An 18,861-nucleotide genomic window follows, 5' to 3' on the forward strand; every position below is an offset into this window, starting at 1 on the left:
ACAGTATTTTGCACTCTTGTCTCTTTTGCCAAGTTGCAATGCCTTTGGTCTATTAGTTAATAATTAGGATAAATCTGCTCAGGCATATTATTCAGAGACTTTTTGGCTAACAAAAGATAAATATCTAATATTAGATATTTCAGATAAAAAGATAGGTTTTTTTGAGGGGGTTTAGGCCAATTTATCTAAGTGATTAAAACATTTTTATTTCTTTGGCCTTAAAAACTGAAGTAAGGAATTAGCAGACAATCTGAATCATAATTCAGTTTCAGGAGCCTATTTATACAGATACATATATATTTGATTTTGAAAAGGAAAACATTACTATTTTTCTCATAACAGGGCAGGATTCTTTTTTAATATCAACCTTCTTCCTTCTCATCACTTACATTAAAAAATAATTTGCAATTCCCTTGGAAGTTAACCATTAGGAATTCTCTGTGAAGAGTAATAAATAGGCAGGGGTTAGATCTGATGGGAATGAAAAGAGTCCAGCTAACTTCCAATTTTTTTAACCCCATTTTTAAGGGACTTGTTCCCCTCTTTCTTTGACCTCTTTCGGGATATGTATGTTGTAGTATTATATCTCGATCTAAAGGTTATGTAATTTAGTGATGTTTTTAGTATAGTTCTAAATTATTTTCCAGAAAGACTGGATAAATTCACAGTTCCAACTAGATAGCTCTCATTCAGGCAAGAAAAAGGAGGAGAAACTATTCTTTATAGCCTGTATAATGGAATTGAAACATGACTTGAGATCTCAGGATTTAGAGCCAAAAACCTTGGAGACTATCTCCTCCAACTTTTTTGGATTTTACAACTGAATTAACTCATGCCCAAGGAAGTAAAGTGATTTATCCAGGATCATATATTTAGAGCTGGAAGGCCTTGTTCTCAGAAATAATGAGGAAATTGAAATCCTAGGAGGTTGCAAGTTGCCCAAGATTATACAAGTAATAAGCAGCAAAAGTGGGGATTTGAACATGATCCATAGCCAGGGAAGGCTTCTCACTTTCCCGGCCAGCTTTTTCCCACTATGGTGTTCAGCTGTTTCAGTCTTGTCTAACTCTTTTTGACTCCATTTTGGCTTTTCTTGCCAAAGAACTGTAGTGGTTTGCTATTTCCTTCTCTAATTCATTTGACAGATAAGGAAACTGAGGCAAATAGAGTTAAGTGACTTGCCCAGGGTCACATAGCTGGTAAGTGCCTGAGGTCAGCCTATTTCTTGACCATGAACTGCTTTTGCCACAAAACTATGGTCCTAATAATTTTGTCTTTTCCATGTTGGAAGTAGCTGGCATGGCTAGATACTTGGTGACTTCTTGGGTCAGTAGTTGGTTTTTAAGCCAATTTGATGTATGGTTAAAAAAAGAAAGTAATATGTATATATATATGCATTGCATATGTATATATAGATATAATTCTTACTATGTGCTAGCCACTATGATAAACACTTTATAAATATTATCTTGTCTGATTTTAACAATAACCCTAGAAGAAAAGTGCTATTATTGTCCCCATTTTACAGATGAGGAAACTAAGGCCAATAGGGGTTAAGTGACTTGTCCAGAGACACACAGCTAATAAGTATCCAAGGCAGAATTTAACACCAGGGTTTCCTGATTCCAACTTCAGCCCTATCCAATGCATAGTTGCTTCCATGTAAATTATCTGACACTACTAGATCTTTATTTAAAACAATTTGCTATGGGCCTGAAATGACTGACATGTCTCAAAATGAAGCAATATGAGCTATGTTCAGTACTCAAAAGTACTGTACAATGTACTGTACAATAAGTCAAGTATACTATTCCAAGTTCAGATTGCCATTTAAACCAGACTTCCATGGCTTGAAGGACCAGAGGATAAGGGCATGAAGAAATATAAATACACAAATGTGTGTTTATAATAATAATAATGATATATATATATACAATAGGTCCCTGACAGTCCTACAACAGGAATCTCTTATTTGTTTTAAAGTTCTATTATTTAAACAAGGAATATATAACAAGCATTGTCAGAGACTTATTATCTCTATGTGTATTTCTATGGCAATTACTTTAGATAAAATTGGAAGAATTGCCCTTTTGCTAAAGTTTAAGTTTTTCAGGATACTCTTCTACGTCTAGTCTTGACTATCATGGGAAAGGCAATGGAAAGCAAATTAGAATCAGAGAAAATGGATGACTTTTCTTGGGCCTTCTAGTGTTATGGAGAAGCAGTGTGGCATAGTGAGAATTGGTCTCTGGAGCCAGAAAGACTAGAATTGAAGTCTTGCCTCTGACATGTACCATCTATATGACCCTGGATAAGTCACTTAACCTCTTAGTTCTCTAAACAACTAAGACTATAAATTACAGAGAAGGTGCCCTATACTGATGAAATCATAAGTCTAGCCCCTGTAATCAAAGACAAATCTTGACTCTCAAGTGATAAATATTTCTGGCTACAGTAACTTAAAACTTTATATTAAGGGATGATAAGGTTATGGTTTCTATCTGTATACACGATTGAGGCCATGAATTGGTTTGTCCTGAAAGAGAATAGGAAACAATATTAAAACTGGAAAGAAACTCATAATATATAATTAGGTTGTACTCAAACTTTTTTATTTTTTCAAAAGAAGAAACTGAGGCCCAAAAAGGTTAAGTAAATTCTCTTTGCATACACAGGGAGCAGAACTAGCTCCAAAGCCAGTATTGTTCATTCTACCATAAACATTGCTGAAGTATTCTTATTTACTTAGATGACAGAAGGGAATGAGATTTTTTGATTTAGCAAGTTTTGAATTTTGAGAGTATTCATCCTCAGATTTTTACTTATAATGGAAGGCCCAAATAATTTTATTTCTATGTCATAGAATAATAGATCTATATTTTTAGATGTGAGTTTTAAAAAAGAAACTGATACTAACCAATTTGAAGTTTTAGATCTTCAACTACTCCTGAAAGCGGCAGTGCCTGTGGTTTTTGGTACTGAGATAAAGTGAACATTTAGGCTTTCTATTTACATGTTTAAGATAGGCCACTTATTTAAAATATGTAATTTCCCCACATTCCTAATGTGGCCAGGGCTTCTCTCTAGATTTCTAGAGTCTTTGCCAGAGCTCAAGTACAGTTGACTCATAGAAGACAATCATTGGACTGCAAACAAAAGAAAAATAATCAAAAGGGTATTGATCACCAATGGTGAACCTTTCACAGTGCCTAAACTACAACCCTCATTCACACTGGGAACCCTCCTCCCCCTTATCCCAGATAGAGGAGGGAGGAAGTACTCCCCTTGGGCTACTGGGCAGAGGAGGGGGGGTATGTGATAAATTTCCTCAGGCAGGAACTCTGAAACTTGTCCCATAGGTTCACCAATACTATGGATTTAGAGCTGAAAGGGAGCATAGATGCTCTATAGTACAACCTGTTAATTTTTTTATTTAAAATTTTATTTTTAATTATAAACATAATTACAAATAAACAAAGCATTTTAAAGTAACAATAAGGACAAAAATGAAGATTGTATACAAAACTGAACTTCTGTAACATACAGTTTGGTGAATATTATATTTAATAGGGTAATAGCCTAATTGTAATTTGTGTTCATTTCTGAACTTATTTTTTCTTCTTTTTAAAAAATGTTCTTTTCTTTTTGCTTCTCTATCACTACCCACTACCTACCTCATCTGCTTTCCCTAAATAGAATCCCTTATTTATCATATCAACATTATTAATACTAATAACCTGTCAAGTCAAGAACTTATTAATCACCAATAGATGCTAAATACTGTGCGAAGACCTGGAGATTCCAAGAAAGTCTTAAACAATTCTTTAGCTCAAAGAGCTTGTGGTTTTAATGGTGGAGACAACATGCAAACTGTGTACAACCAAGGTACATACAGGATAAATTGGAGAAAATTCCAGAAGAATGTTAAGATTGAGGACTGGGAAGTCTTCTTGCAAAAGACTTTAGATGGCTTACAAGAAGTTAAGTAGGAGGCTAAAATGGGAGCCATCCTCATTCCAGCTGCCAACCAACCTTGAATGGAAGGAAAGAAGCCTTAAGTCTCTTTTACATGAGTTGTAAATTAGTATAAGCAACGATATAATAATAAATAAAGAATAATGATATTTTTATGGAGCTTTAAAAAGTTTCCAAAATGCTTTCTATATCTTAGGTGAGAAGATACAGTCTTTCTATCTCATTTGAAACTAGATAACAGTATTTTGCACTCTGTCAATTGTCTCATTGCCAAGTAGCAATGTACCCTTTGGTCTATTAGTTAATAATTAGGATAAATCTGCTCAGGCATATTATTCAGAGACTTTTTGGCTAAAAAAATGTAAACACCTAATATTAGATATTTCAGATAAAAGATAGTTTTTTTTTTTGAGGGGGTATAGGCCAATTTACCTAAGTGCTTAAAACATTTTTATTTCTTTGGCCTTAAAAACTGGAATAAGGAATTAGCAGACAATCTGAATTGTAATTCAGTTTCAGGAGTCTATTTATACAGATACACATATATTTGATTTTGAAAAGGAAAACATTACTATTTTTCTCATAACAGGGAAGGATTCTTTTTAATATCAACCTTCTTCCTTCTCATCACTTACATTAAAAAATAATTTGCAATTCCCTTGGAAGTTAACCATTAGGAATTCTCTGTGGAAAATAATGAACAGGCAGGGGTTAGATCTGATTCCAGCCTAAGGGACAGGTAGCAAAAAGTTCAGTCAGAAGGAGAATCTTGGGAGAGGAACTGCTAGGAAGCTAAGAAGTCTTGAAGACCTCAATCTATTTACATTTTTTTTCACTGAATACTGGAGCTTATCCCTTAAACCTTTCATTATTATTTGCTTCTTTTTGTTTCTTTGCAACTACCAATAAAGATTCTAAGGAAGAGTAGTATATCCAAGACCTTTCCTGGGAATTTGGAGAAAATGGTTTTAATTCCTTAGAAAAGCTGGATGAGAGGATTCCTGGCTGAAAAGAGAATTCTGTAGTGGTTCTCAGAAAGAGCTTTGAGACTCAAAGGTTAAAGTGGGCCAAAGAGAATTGATTCCAGAAGTTGGAGGTATTTAACATTAGCAGCACCTCTCCAACGATGCCTCTCCTCTGCCTCCAATCTACCAGTGTCACTTGTTCAGTCATTTTTGAGTCATGTCTGACTCTTCATGGCCCAGTTTGGGGTTTTCTTGACAAAGATACTAGAATGCTTTGCTATTTCCTTCTCTAATTCATTTTATAGGTGAGGAAAACAAGGCAAAGAGGGTAAGTGGCTTGGCCAGGGTCACAGAGTAAGTGTCTGAGACCAGATTTGAATTCAGGAAGAGGAGTCTTTCTGACTGCAGGAATGGCACTCTCCAACATATCAATGTCATTGCATCTACCAAATTTACAAATTGTCTTTGGCAATGATATAGTGTGACTTTAAAATTGTAGGAAGAAACTAGCTTGAAGCTAGTTTCTCTGTCTTTAGAAACAGGGTCATCTTTTGGGTGATTTCCTTTGCCCTCCATTTTCCAAGAAAGCCTGCTTGCTGCCCTGTATTTTAAATCACTGGGAGAAAGCAATATCTCCTCCTTCAGGAAAATAAAAATCACTAGAAAAGGTCAGGGTTATTTCTTGAATTCTTCAATCAATTGTTGAACATCAACTATATCTATGTCTGTGCTGGGGATAAAATGATCCCCCATCCCCAAATCCCTGTCCTTGAGGTGCTTAGATGCTACAGGATTGGTGAAACATACTCCACTCTGAGCTGACAATAGCTCTGTGATGTTGAAGTTCACATCATCGTCGATTATAACCTATTTCTATCTTCTCAATATATTCAATATATTTGCACCTATTTTATAGATCATCCAAATAGGATGACCTCCCACATAGGTGGCTTCTAGGTTTAAATTTTTTTTGGTATTTTATGGGTAACAGGATAATACATATCTATTATCTCTTCCCAACTCCATAATTAGTAATAAGAATTTATATAGCACTTTGAAGATTTATAAAGTACATTAGATATGATATATCATTATATTCTCATAATATCCATGCAGAGTTGGTACTATTATTTATCTGTGTCATTTTATAGATGAGGAAACTGAGACAGTGGTTAAGCAACTTGGCCAGGGTCACACAGCTAGTAACTGTTAAAGGCAGAATTCTAACTCATGATTTCCTGACTCTGAGAGTTCAATCATCTATCCAGTATACTACCTATCTGCAGAAACCTCTATGATGAGCCCATTTCCTTTTAAAATCGTATATCTCCTAGATATTGTCCCCTATACCACTTCCTTCAATTTTTTAACTTAATAACTACCACAACTAAAAACATTTAAAGAAATGAATAAAAAAATTATGTGCTAAACCATAAACTCCACATTGTTTATAATTTGTTTAAAATATATAAAATATATGTGTGCTAATATAAACATTCTGGTTTTGAGTTACCTTTGGGTTTCTTTTACTTTGCTACTTTTTTCTCTTCATTTTGTGGCTGTTTTTTTTAAATGTAATCATAGTATGTATTAGTCTTTTCTTCCCTTCACATATTTTCCCCTTGTTTCCTTATAATAAATCTCCAATATTTGTAATTTCTAATAATATAATCCATTAAATTCAAATATTGCAGTTTAATCAGCTATTTCTCCCTTATGCCATTTCTTATGTGGATACCATCATTTGAAATATGCTATAGCCTACATAGGTCCATCATATTTCTCTCCATTATGCTTTGGATAACCTGATGTGATTCTTTGGAGACTGGTGTCACAAGAGAATAGCCATATCATCAATGGGAGCTTATTTTATAGATGAGGAAATTGAGGCTTACAGGACTACACAGTTAATGAATATATCCTATTTCTTAGTATTTTTGGATGTGTACCAGGCTTGTGATTTCATTGAATGTTCCTGGTGAGGAAATACTTTTAGTTGATAAAAACACTAGGAGTATAAGTGACTTGCCCAAGGCCACACAGCCCATATATGTTAGATGTGGATCCTGAACCTAATGACCTCTGGCTTAAAGATCAGTTCTCCCTCATCCTTAGATTATTATTATTATTATTATTATTATTATTATTATTATTTTATTATATTTTTTAAAACCCTTACCTTCCGTCTTGGAGTCAATACTGTGTATTGCCTCCAAGGCAGAAGAGTGGTAAGGGCTAGGCAATGGGGGTCAAGTGACTTGCCGAGGGTCACACAGCTGGGATGTGTCTGAGGTCATATTTGAACCTAGGACCTCCCATCTCTAAGCCTGGCTCTCAATCCACTGAGCTACCCAGTTGCCCCCCCCATCCTTAGATTATTAAGGAATGTTTTGTTTGGAAATATTGATATCTATTTTTGTCTTTCCTTTTTTAATTAGGAAAAATGAAATACTAGTATGAAAAGTCTTTTTTTCAGATGATAAATAGTAGAAATCACTGTGTTTGAGAGAAATGCTGATACTTTGAAGTGATGCTTACAATTTTATTTCAGTTCTTTGAAAGGAAATACTGTGGGTAAGAAAAAATGCTTTAGTTTCCTTTCAGTTTACATTTTACACCTCACAAAACCAGCTTATTTCTAACAAGTAGAAACAAGCTAGGATGTAATGAGGGAAATGTTTTGTAAACCCGATAATTCTATATTAAAAGTTTTATTTCCCACTCCAACAAAAACCAAAACCAAAACCAAAAAACCCACCACCATTTATGATACGTTGCTGCCCTCTAGAGGGCATTGTATATACTTGCTGCTAAATCAGTTTTTTCTTGTGTCTGAGGCTTTGGTAACCCCATTTGGGTTTTTCTTGGGAAAAAATAAAAGATCCTGGAGTGGTTTGCCATTTTATTTTCCAACTCAATTTACAACTGAGGAAACTGAGGCAAATAGGGTTAAGTGACTTGCCCAGGATCTGAGGTCAAATTTGAATTCATGTCTTCTTGACTCCAGGCTAGCACTTCATCCACTGCACCACCTAGCTGCAACATTAATCAAAATAGTGATGAAATAGAGAAACACAAAACCATAAATTTAGATTTGGAAGGGACCTACCTCAGAGGCTATCTCTTTCAATGTCCTCTTTTTTTAGAGATGATGAAACTGAGGCTTGGAGTTTAAGTAATTTGACAAAAAGTTACACAATAAAGTTAATTTTGTTGCTGGGACTAAATCAAGGGCTTCCTGGTACCCAGCCCTGTTTTGTTTTGTTCTGTTTTGTTTGACACTGAAGTTGGAATTACAGAAAGAACCAGCAATTTGATTGATGAATCAGTGTGAGTGATATTTCAAAGACCTTGGATTCTCTAATGGATCAATGAGGTAATGATTAGTGCACATTTAGATATAAAAAAAACATAGGCTTGGGGTTGGGATGCCCTCTTGTACTAAGGAAGTCCTAGCTCTGGGCTCACATGAACTGAATTCTTTTCTTGGAAGAGACTGCCACCCAAAGAGAGGGAATCAGGTTTTTCTTGTTCTTTCTGACTCATTATATTCATGCCCCAGAGTTCCAGGGACAGTCTCCTAAAGTTTAACTTTGGTATGTTGTTGTTCATTATATAAAGTTCAATATATAAAGCCTCATTCAATGTATAAAGTTAACCGGAAATAGGAAATTAGTTCTTCTTCCACAAAGACATGATAAAAATTATAATCTAGCTAGTGTAACACTTGTAATGTCTATAAAAAAGAACCTTATAAATATTATCTCATTTCATCTTCCCAGTAACCCTATAAAGTAGGTGCTATTTTTACAGATTAAAAAAAAATGAGGCAAACTAAGTGCCTTGCTTAAAGTCAACCTTTGAATTCAGGTTTTATGATTTGAAGTCCAGCACTGTACTCCCTGTGCTTGCCTAGCTGCCTCTAAGATAAGAGAATTATAATTGATGAATTATTTTGGCATCTATTAAGCAACTGTACAGTCTGTACAGAAGAGGCATCTGAAACTTTTATCCCTGGCTATAGGCTATTTTAAGTATTTCAGAAGATAGATGCTATTTCTATTGTATTAGACAAAATTTCAGTGTAGGCAAAATTTGTGTTTGGTATCTTAATATCTCCATCTGATCCCTACTTCCAGGAACCTTCAGTTTTCCAGCTCTCTTTTCACAATTTGCTTATTCCTTCTCCCTCAGTATCTTTCTATTAACTTGGCATTAATATTGCTCTTCCCTCCTACCTGGTCCTATATTTCCACAATTAATATCACACCCTTGGTTTGACAAAGGATAGAGTTTATCAATAAAACTATTATTAGGGAGCAGAAATTTTACCTGACATTGGAGAAAGTATTTGCTCACAAACTATCGGTATTAATAACAATAATGTGACATATGAATAACACTTAAAACTTTCAGAATGATTTATATACATTTATCCAATTTGAATTTCACAACAGTCTTATGAGCTAGATGTTATAGATTTTATTATCCTCATTTTACAGATGCTAAAACCCTGGCAGCATAACAGTTGTAGCTACATAGCAGAGTTCATCTAGGTGAGCTGAGCCTGGGGCCTTAAGCCACTGGAAGCCTTTTCTGCTTTCTTTGTTTCCTGAGCATAGGTGACTGAACAGTAATCCTGAGATGGAAATGTCCAGCCTCAGAGGCAGCCTTATAAGTTCAAAAGCATCAGAGCACTTTCCTTCCAATCAAGGTTGGTTGGCAGCAGGAAAACTTGGAGGAAATTATTTGGATAGTTCAGGGCATAAAGTGAAATATGAATACCTATTCAGCAGTCCTACAAACTGCTACATATTCTGAAGTTTGTCTCATTCTCCTGGAAGAGTATAAAAATAGTTATGTTACTTTTGCCAATTGTTTATTTTTTTCTTGTTATTGTTTGCTTGTGGATATTGTGTGAATTATATATATATATATTTCTGTGTATGGATAGAACAAATAAATTGTTGTTTTGATCTATATTGTATGTAGAGTACATTTTTAACTGGACATGTGTCAACCATAAGCTTTGAGCAATTTTCCCTGGGGTTTTTGAGTAGAGGATAAAATTTCAAAGAGTTTGAAGAAGAGTCTGACCCATTTCTTTAGAGGGGTAGCTTCCCCCAGGAATGAACCTGGTATGAATGTGTGGTCTAAAATCAAGAGGAGATCCTTAGTGGAAAGAGAAAAGGTGAATATATCTTCCTCTTCCGGCCAGTAGGCATTGTATTGCTGAGCATCAAAACAATCTTACCAGGTAGGTAGTGTCAGTCCAACTGACAGGAGTACCAGAGTCAGTCTGACAGACCAAGGTTTGACCCAAGAGACAATGAGATGAGACCAAGCTTTAATGGAGGAAAGAAGCAGCAAGGGGGAATCCTAAGCCAGTAGAGGAAGCTATGAAGTCCCCTGGTGGGGTGAATGGGGGACAGAGGCAGCAAGGGGGAGCCCAATGCCAAGAGAATTGGCTACAGAATCTTACATGGGTAGGAAAATCATGAGATTTTATAGCATTAGGGGATTGGATGTTGTTGGCAACCGCCCACTGTGGCAACTTGTTCATTGGCCTGTTGCCTAGCTTTGTTTCCTGCTGCCTACTTAGGGTCTCTAGGTTTGTCATTCCCACCTTTTTATTTGAATAAAAAAAGAAAAAAAAACAGGGATGGAAGGTGAGGCATTTTTTTCTGAGTATTGGTTGTTTTCTGGGGGGTGGGGGTGGCTACAATATGAGGTTGTTATTCCCATCTTTTTCTTTGTATATAATGGAGTAAAAAAACAAGGTTGGAGAGGAACCCAGGAGTCTGAGGGGGAACAGGGCATAGTTCTTGCTCATCAGACTGCTTCCTGCTGAGGAGAGGCAGTATGGGTTAACAGGGATACTCTCATGGTCCTGTCTCCATCCCTGGGCAGGATTGGTGTTGGTGATGTCTGAAAGACCTCAATAGGAGAATATTATGGACAGTGGGGGAGCAGGGGTGTCAGGAAAGGAAGTATGTAGGGTAGCCACAGGAATTATGATAGGCAAGTACTGGTTCATGGGGGTAGCCTTAGGGCAAGTGGGTAAGCCCAGGGGCTAGTAGCCTCTTTGGAGCTGATAGTATGGAGTAGCAGCTCCGCTTTAGGGAGGCAGCTTCCTCTAAGGAGTGAAGCTTATCCCTCTCCCATCTCCACCTCCAGAGTGGCAGCCTAAGATGTCACTATTCTGATCCAAAGACCCCTGTAGTAATACAAAAGAAACGAGGAATACAGTAATACAGAAAGCAAAGATGTTACAGTAGCAATTAACATCATTAACAAACTTCTGGCTGCTTTGGTAGCTTATCCCAACATCAGCAAAACTTCTTCTCACATGTCCTATGTAGTTATCTGAGTTTCCCCAAACCATCTTTTCTCTTTTGTAGCCTGAACACGTAAGTTACAACATTCTTTTAGACAGATTTCTCCACCCCATGTTCAGTGATTACACAAATGAATGAACTTATATAAGAGATGAATTGTACTCCAGTTGAACCAAAATCTCAGGGTGGGATACAGATACTTGGGTAAGTACTGGACTATATTTGATTACTATGCATATTCAAATTGAATGGACTTCAGTTACCAATTCATTTACTATTTGGGATATGGATTATTTAAATTTGCCATGAAAGGAAAAAGCAGGGAAAGGATTATATAACACTGTTGGACTTCAGGTAAGAGTCAGAGTTCCTAATCAGTCATGCAGTAACTATGCACTTTACAGCCAGACTTAGGTGAGATTCATATTAGTTAGAAGAGATGCCATTTCAGCTTATGCTGAAATGGTCCCCTCAACTTTTAGACCCTCCATCTGAGTACCTTGTGACTTTTCTCTTGACTGGTAGATTACCAACATCTTCTCTTCTCCTTAATTTATAAATGATTCTGGAATAAAGGCCAATTATTAGAAATTATTGCTGTATTATAAACAGACGTACATTCTCAGTAATCCAGCTCACACGAACTAAAAGTTACAGCTAAAGGAAAACGTGTAGACAAAGGGTTAATTTTGCAGGGAGTTAAATTTTCATTACCTTGAAAAATCTTAGTTCTTAATTGCTTCTTACTTGTTGGTTGCTAGGTGATCTTAGACCAAACTGTCACTCGTATCTGGTCACAGACACAGTCTATACTGAGCCTGAAAGTTTTCTAAGTTCAGCACAAGTAAGATTTAAGATGTTTCTTCCAAAACAGCATATATATACTTTCCAATTTTGAGATAGACAAATCCATCATGGGAAAAGGAGGGAGAGAAGCTCTGCTGAAGCAGAGGGAGAGAGGTCAGAGGCAGAGGAGACAGATGAGACAGGCCCAGAGTCACTTCCCCAGAGGTAAGGGGGTAAAGGAATGGCATGAGCAGAGGCGGGGAGAGAAGGTGGGACTGGACCCAGGATAGGCACTGGCAGAAGGAAGGCTTGCTGCAGAGGGATTGATTGTGGTCTGGTCATAGAGGAAAGGAAGCGTATGAGACAAATGGGGAAAGAGGGGAAGGGTGAGTTGGTGAGTCCAAGATTCCCGACCCTTTGTTCCCCCCCAAGAAAGAAGCAGCCACCTCTTTGGGGGAGAGGCTAGACAATGTGAGCCCTCCTTTTCCCAAGTGTCCCTGGACAGAGAGTGTCAAGAGAGTGGCTCCAGCCACAAGGGTCATGGACTTTCATGGATAGTCAGAGGACAGAGTCACCTAGTGGAGAGGAGACAGAACCAGACTCACCTATATAGATGTCCAGTGTTGAGTGATGATTGCTGGAGTCTGGAGGCCTGGTAGGAGAATAAAGTCAGAGAGCCAAGGAGAGAGAAAGAGAGGGAAAGAAAAAGAGAGAGAAAGAGAGAGAGAGAGAGCTCCATGTTCCACCAATGAGCCAGCCAGGAGAGAGAGAGTCTCAAGGTCGAATGAGGTCCAGAGAACAGGAGGTGGCCCAGCCTGGCTAAGTCACACCTGACTGGTTCCCAGTTTGAGGCACCAGTATCTCAGTCTGACTGACATGAGTACCAGAGTAAAATGTCAGTCCAACTGACGGAGATTCGACCCAAGAGATAACGAAACCAGAGCAAAGCTTTAATGGAAGAAAGAAGTGGCAAGGGGGAATCCAAAGTCAGTAGAGGAGGCTATGGAGTCCCCTGGGGGGAAGGGGAGATGGGAGATAGAGGCAAGGGAGAGCCTGATGCCAAGAGAGTTGGCTATGGAGTTCCATGTGGGTGGGGGGATTCATGAGATCTTATAGCATTAGGGGGTTGGATGTTGTTGGCAACTGCCAACCATGGCAACTGTTGTGTGTTGGCCTGTTGCCTAGCTGGGGTCTCTTTGTTTCCTGCTGCCTAGTTAGGGTCTCTAGGTTTGTCAGGTAGTACAGTTAAAAAAGCCAAAAACCAATCAATCATTTTACAGAGTAGGAACCTCAAGCTCAGAAAGATGAACTTGCTCAGTGGTCACACAGCTAGTTAGTGCCAGGAACAGAACTTGAACCCAGGCTTAAAAAATTTTTTTCTAAGGCCAGCAGTATTCTATCTATTAGGCCATGTAGATTCTTTATTAATGTAGCATATTAGTTCATATCATTTTTTAGAAAAATGGGCAATTTAAGTTTGAGGTCCAGTTAGGATGCACTTTGTTATTAGGCACCCAAAATTGGGGCAGCACCCAAAAGTGGACAGAGCACTGTGCCAGAGGTCAGGAAGGCGAGTCTTCCTGAATTCAAATATAGCCTCAGACACTTACTAGTTGTGACCCTGGACAAGTCACTTACCCCTCTTTCCCCCAGTTTCCTCATTTATCAAATGATCTGGAGAAGCAAATGGCAAACCACTCTAATATCTCTGGCAAGAAAACTCCCAATAGGGTCATAAAGAGTCAGACAGGACTGAAATGACTGAACCACAAGCACCCATAAGAGTAATCAATGCTTCATAAAGGTCAGATGAATCATGAAGATTGAAGACAGTGGTGGAACCTCAGTGAACCACTATGAAACATTGCTCAGATTACAATTTTTTCTAAATTCAGCTTTGTTCTTTCTGTTCCTCTCCTGACTTTCATTTAGAATAAAGCCAGTAAAAAATGATTTTTATGTGTCTATATAATACATATCATGTAAACACTTAAGATTATCCTTGCATGTAAATTACTCCTTGGAAATAAATTAGATGAAAAGTTCATTACCGGAGGCTTTGGCTTTTCTGGATGATTGACAGAAAGGACATGGAGAAAAAATATTCAATTCAGAAGAAACTTTTGAGATTGATCATTATCTTGATTTGGAGGTCTTTTAATAACATCTTTAATAGCTAGGGGAATACATTTTTCTAAAAAAATTGAAATTAACCTTTTTAAAAATTCAAAAATATTTTATTTTCCCAATTACATATAATAATAATGTTCAACATGTATTTTCCCACATTTTAGGATCCAAACCATCTTCTTTCCTCTCCCCCCCCCCACTTGGAGATGGTAAGCAGTTTGATTGTATTATCATGCAAAACATACTTCCATCTTGATCATTGTTGTAAGAGCACACTCACATAAAACCAAAATCCCAAAACAAAATTGTAAATACACTGATGTAAAAGATAGTATGCTTTGATCTGCATCCATCTGAACTCCAACAGTCCTTTTTCTGGAGGTGGATAGCATTCCCTGTCATAAATCTTTCAGGGTTGTCCTAGATCATTGCATTGCTGAGAGTAACTAAGTTTTCACAGTTGAGAAATTAACATTTTTATTATACTTTTACTACATCATTGGTTTGCTTTTGTGTCTTACTTAATTAAAAATATTTATTTTCTGTTTTGAAGAACACTGTGGAAGAAACTAATAGAGAAGAAACATTAAAAAAATTAATTAATTTTTGAATATTTTCCCATGGTTACATGATTCATGCTCTTTCCCTCATTTTTTCCTCCCCCCTCCTGTAGCCAATGAACAATTCCATTGGGTTTTAAATTTTTTTAAATTTAGAATATTTTTCCATGGTTACATAATTCATGATCCCTCTCACCCCCTGCTCTTTACTCCCCCCTCCTGAATCTGACAAGCAGTTCCACTGGGTTATACGTGTATCTTTGTTCAAAATCCATTTCCATGTTGTTTGTATCTGTGTGATTCTTTAACATCAAAATCTCAGTCATATTCCTATCACATTATGTGATCAATCACATATTTTTCTAATGCATTTCCATTTCCACAGTTCTTTCTTTGGATGTGGATAGCATTCTTTCTCACAAGTTCCTTTGAATTGTCCTGGGTCATTGCATTATTGCTAGTAGTAAAGTCCATTACATTCAATTATGCCACAGTGTATCAATCTCTATGTACAATGTTTTCCTGGTTCTGCTCCTTTCGCTCTGCATCACTTCCTGGAGGTTGTTCCAGTTTCCATGGAATTCCTCTACTTTATTATTCCTTTTAGCACAATAGTATTCCATCACCAACAGATACCACAACTTGTTCAGCTATTCCCCTACTGATGAACACCTCTTCATTTTCCAATTTTTTGGTACCACAAAGAGCACAGCTATAACTATTTTTTTCAAGTTTTTTTTTTCTTATTATCTCTTTGGGGGTACAAACCCAGCAGTGGTATGACTGGGTCAAAGGGTAGGCATTCTTTTAAAGCCCTTTGCACATAGTTCCAAATTGCCCTCTAGAATGGTTAGACCAATTCACAACTCCATCAGCAATGTATTAGTGTTCCAATTTTGCCACATCCCCTCCAACATTTTTTTACTTTCTTTTGCTGCCATGTTGGCCATTCTGCTAGATGTAATGTGGTATCGCAATGTTTTTATGCCTAGTAAATGGTCAATCTTTGTATATGTGCCATGTACTGGTGAAAAGAAGGTATATTCTTTTTTATCCCTATTTATTTTTCTCCAGATATCTGTTAGCTCTAATTTTTCTAGCATTTCATTCACTTTCTTTACTTCTTTCTTATTTATTTTTTGGTTTGATTTATCTAATTCTGAAAGGGGAAGGTTGAGGTCCCCCACTAGTATGGTTTTACTATCTATTTCTTCCTTAAACTCCTTTAGTTTCTTCTTTAGAAATTTGAATGCTATACTATTTGGTGCATATATGTTGAGTACTGATATTCCTTCACTATTTATACTGTCTTTCATCAAGATGTAATACCTTCCTTATCTCTTTTAAAGAGATCTATTTTTGCTTTAGCTTTGTCTGACATCATGATTGCTACTCCTGCCTTCTTTGTCTTAGTTGCAGCCCAGGAAATTCTGCTCCACCCTCCTACCTTTATCCTGTGTATGTCTATCTGCCTCAAGTGTGTTTCTTGTAGACAACATATGTAAGGATTCTGTTTTTTAATCCATTCCGCTCCCTTTTTAGGGGGAGTTCATCCCATTTACATTCACGGTTATGATTACTGTCTGTGTATTCCCCTCCATTTTGATTTACTCCTTTGATTTTGCCTTTTGTCTTATTCCTCTTACCCTTCCCTCCAACTTTTCACTTGTAGTCAGTCCCCCATTTTCCCTCCATAATGTCACTTCTTTTCCCACCCCTTCCTTTCTTATTATTCCCCTATTACTATAGTGCCTTTTAAATCACCCCCAATCTCTCCCTTCCTTGTATTGCTCCTCTCTCCACCAGTCAATTTATAACCCTTCTATTTCTCTATAGGGTATGATACAATTCTTTTACCCATTGGATCTGACTGTTCTTCTCTTTCTGAGCCAATTCCAGTCAGTGTAAGATTTAAGTATTACCTGTTGTCAACCACTTCCTCCCTTCCATTGTATTGGTCTCCCTCCTCCCCCCATGTGCTTCTTTATGAAATATATATTTACCCCACTTTTATCTTTTCCCATTTCTCTTTGTATTATCCTCTTTTTTACCCCTAGTTATATATATATATATATATATATATATATATATATATATATATATATATATATATATATATATATATAATTTTTTTTACATCACCCTATATAATTTATCACTGTAACCTCTGGGTATACTTCCTCTAGCTACCCCAATGATAATAACAATTTTTAAGAGTTACCAATATCCTCTTTTTTTATAGGAATACAAATCATTTGAACTTAATGAGGCCCTTAATTTTTTTTCCCTTTCTTTTCTTTCCTATCTTTTGGGGGTTCTCTTGAGTTCTGTATTTGGGCATGAAATTTTCTGTTTAAGTCTCATCTTTTCTTTAGGAATGCTTGGAAATCTTCTATTTTATTAAATAACCATACTTTCCCCTGCAAGAATATAGTCAATTCTTTTCTGGACAATTGATTCTTGGTTATAGACCCAGTTCCCTTGTTTCCAGAATATTATATTCCATGCCTTCTAGTCCTTCAATGTGGATGCTGCCAGGTCCTATGTATTCCTGACTGTGGCTCCATGATATCTGAATTTTTTCTTTTTAGCAACTTGTAATAGCTTTTCCTTGGTCTGGAAATTCTTGAACTTGGCTATAACATTCCTGGGCATTGTCAACTGGTAATTTAATGCAGTAGGTGATCTGTGGATTCTTTCAATCTCTACTTTACTCTCTTGTTCAAAAATATCAGAGCAGTTTTCTTGGATAATTGCCTGTAAAGTAATGGTAGTCCAATAATTCTCAAATTGTCTCTTCCCATAGCCGAGGACCTGGAGATGTCTTTCTCAAGAGGACAGGCCTCTACTGAGGTTAGTCTCATCAGAAAAATTCAGGAAAGGAGTCAGTCTTTTCACTCACCAGATGTCAGTCCAAAGAAAGAGATTTAAGAACAGCCTCACCAGGAACAGGGTCATGGGTCTAGTCAGCAGATTCTTCTCCAGTCTGAGGCCTTTCTGGTTAAGGATCAAACTCCCCTGCGCAGGTTGAGCCAGGGGTCATAGTATATTACATAGTGCTTAGGCTAGATATCTTACCCTAACTTCTCTCTGATTTTCTTACTTCACTCTTTCTATATTTTGTAAATAAATCTCTTGGAATGAATTAAATTCCGGGTGACCCTATTTTAAATATAATCCAGTCCAACCTTTTTAAATAAATAACCCCTCCCCCCCTTACATTTCCCATTTTTCTTCAGCATCTCTTAATTGTTTTTTGAATTGTGTTTTGAGTTCTTCTAAAGCCTGGGTCCAATTCGCTGGAATTCCTGAATTTTTGCTTGGTGTTCCTTGTTCCTCCTCTATTCCATTTGTTCTTTGTTCATTACCTGAATAGAAGCTGTCAATTGTAGTTTCTTTTTTTTTTTTCTGTTGTTTAGTCATACTTTTTTCCTTCTTTCCTCCTCCTTATTGGCTGTATTCTTGCTTCTCTGTTTATTTGTTGAATCTGTGAGTTTGGGCTTTTCTGCCCTGAAGGGGATTCTTCTCTGCTCTGCTGATTAACTGGATTAGGCTGAAGGAGCTGACCTGTTGTATTAATGTTCTCTGAGACCAGATCTTCCTCTGCTGCCAGCAGAGGTTTTCAAGTTGGACTGAGCAGGAGAGACCCATGGCTTTGTCCCAATGCTGAGTATGGATCTCTGTCCACTATGTACCCTTGTTCCTCTGATTTTCTGCCAGCTCTGTGAGACTGAGCCCTCTGCCCTTCTGAGGCTTCTTCTCTGCACTACTGATAAACTGGATTAAGCCAGTTGAGCTGATCTGCAGAGCTGAATGTGCCCTGAGGCCAAAATTTTCAGAGACAGAGGCCCAAGATGGAGGTGTTGTGGCTGAAGGCTATGACCAGCCTGTCCTCTTCTCCCTTTCTCTCCTCCAGCTACCTCCTTACAAGCTGTGGTGAGAGCCCTGAGCTTCACATAGATGTGGTAGCAAAGGCACTCAGTCCCGATTGGAGCCCTTTCCCTGAGATCCCACTGACCACCCAAGTCTCAGCACAGTAGGTAGGGGAAGGGCACTGGGACCTTCCTTCTTTCTTTTCCTTAAACCAGAGAATTCAACCTTTTCTGT

At 37.3% G+C, this 18,861-nt stretch overlaps 1 protein-coding gene across 1 annotated transcript in view; it reads right to left on the minus strand.

The window, feature by feature from the left end:
* The window catches only part of ACO1 (aconitase 1), a 75,793-nt gene extending 63,105 nt beyond the window's left edge, over positions 1–12,688 (minus strand). The window contains exon 1 of the mRNA XM_056806633.1: positions 12,670–12,688. The gene's annotated coding sequence lies outside the window, so the exon portion shown is untranslated. The remainder of the gene's footprint in view (positions 1–12,669) is intronic.
* Positions 12,689–18,861: the final 6,173 nt, after the last annotated feature.

The sequence above is a fragment of the Monodelphis domestica genome, chromosome 7, assembly GCF_027887165.1.
Source record: "Monodelphis domestica isolate mMonDom1 chromosome 7, mMonDom1.pri, whole genome shotgun sequence".
Lineage (NCBI taxonomy): Eukaryota > Metazoa > Chordata > Mammalia > Didelphimorphia > Didelphidae > Monodelphis > Monodelphis domestica.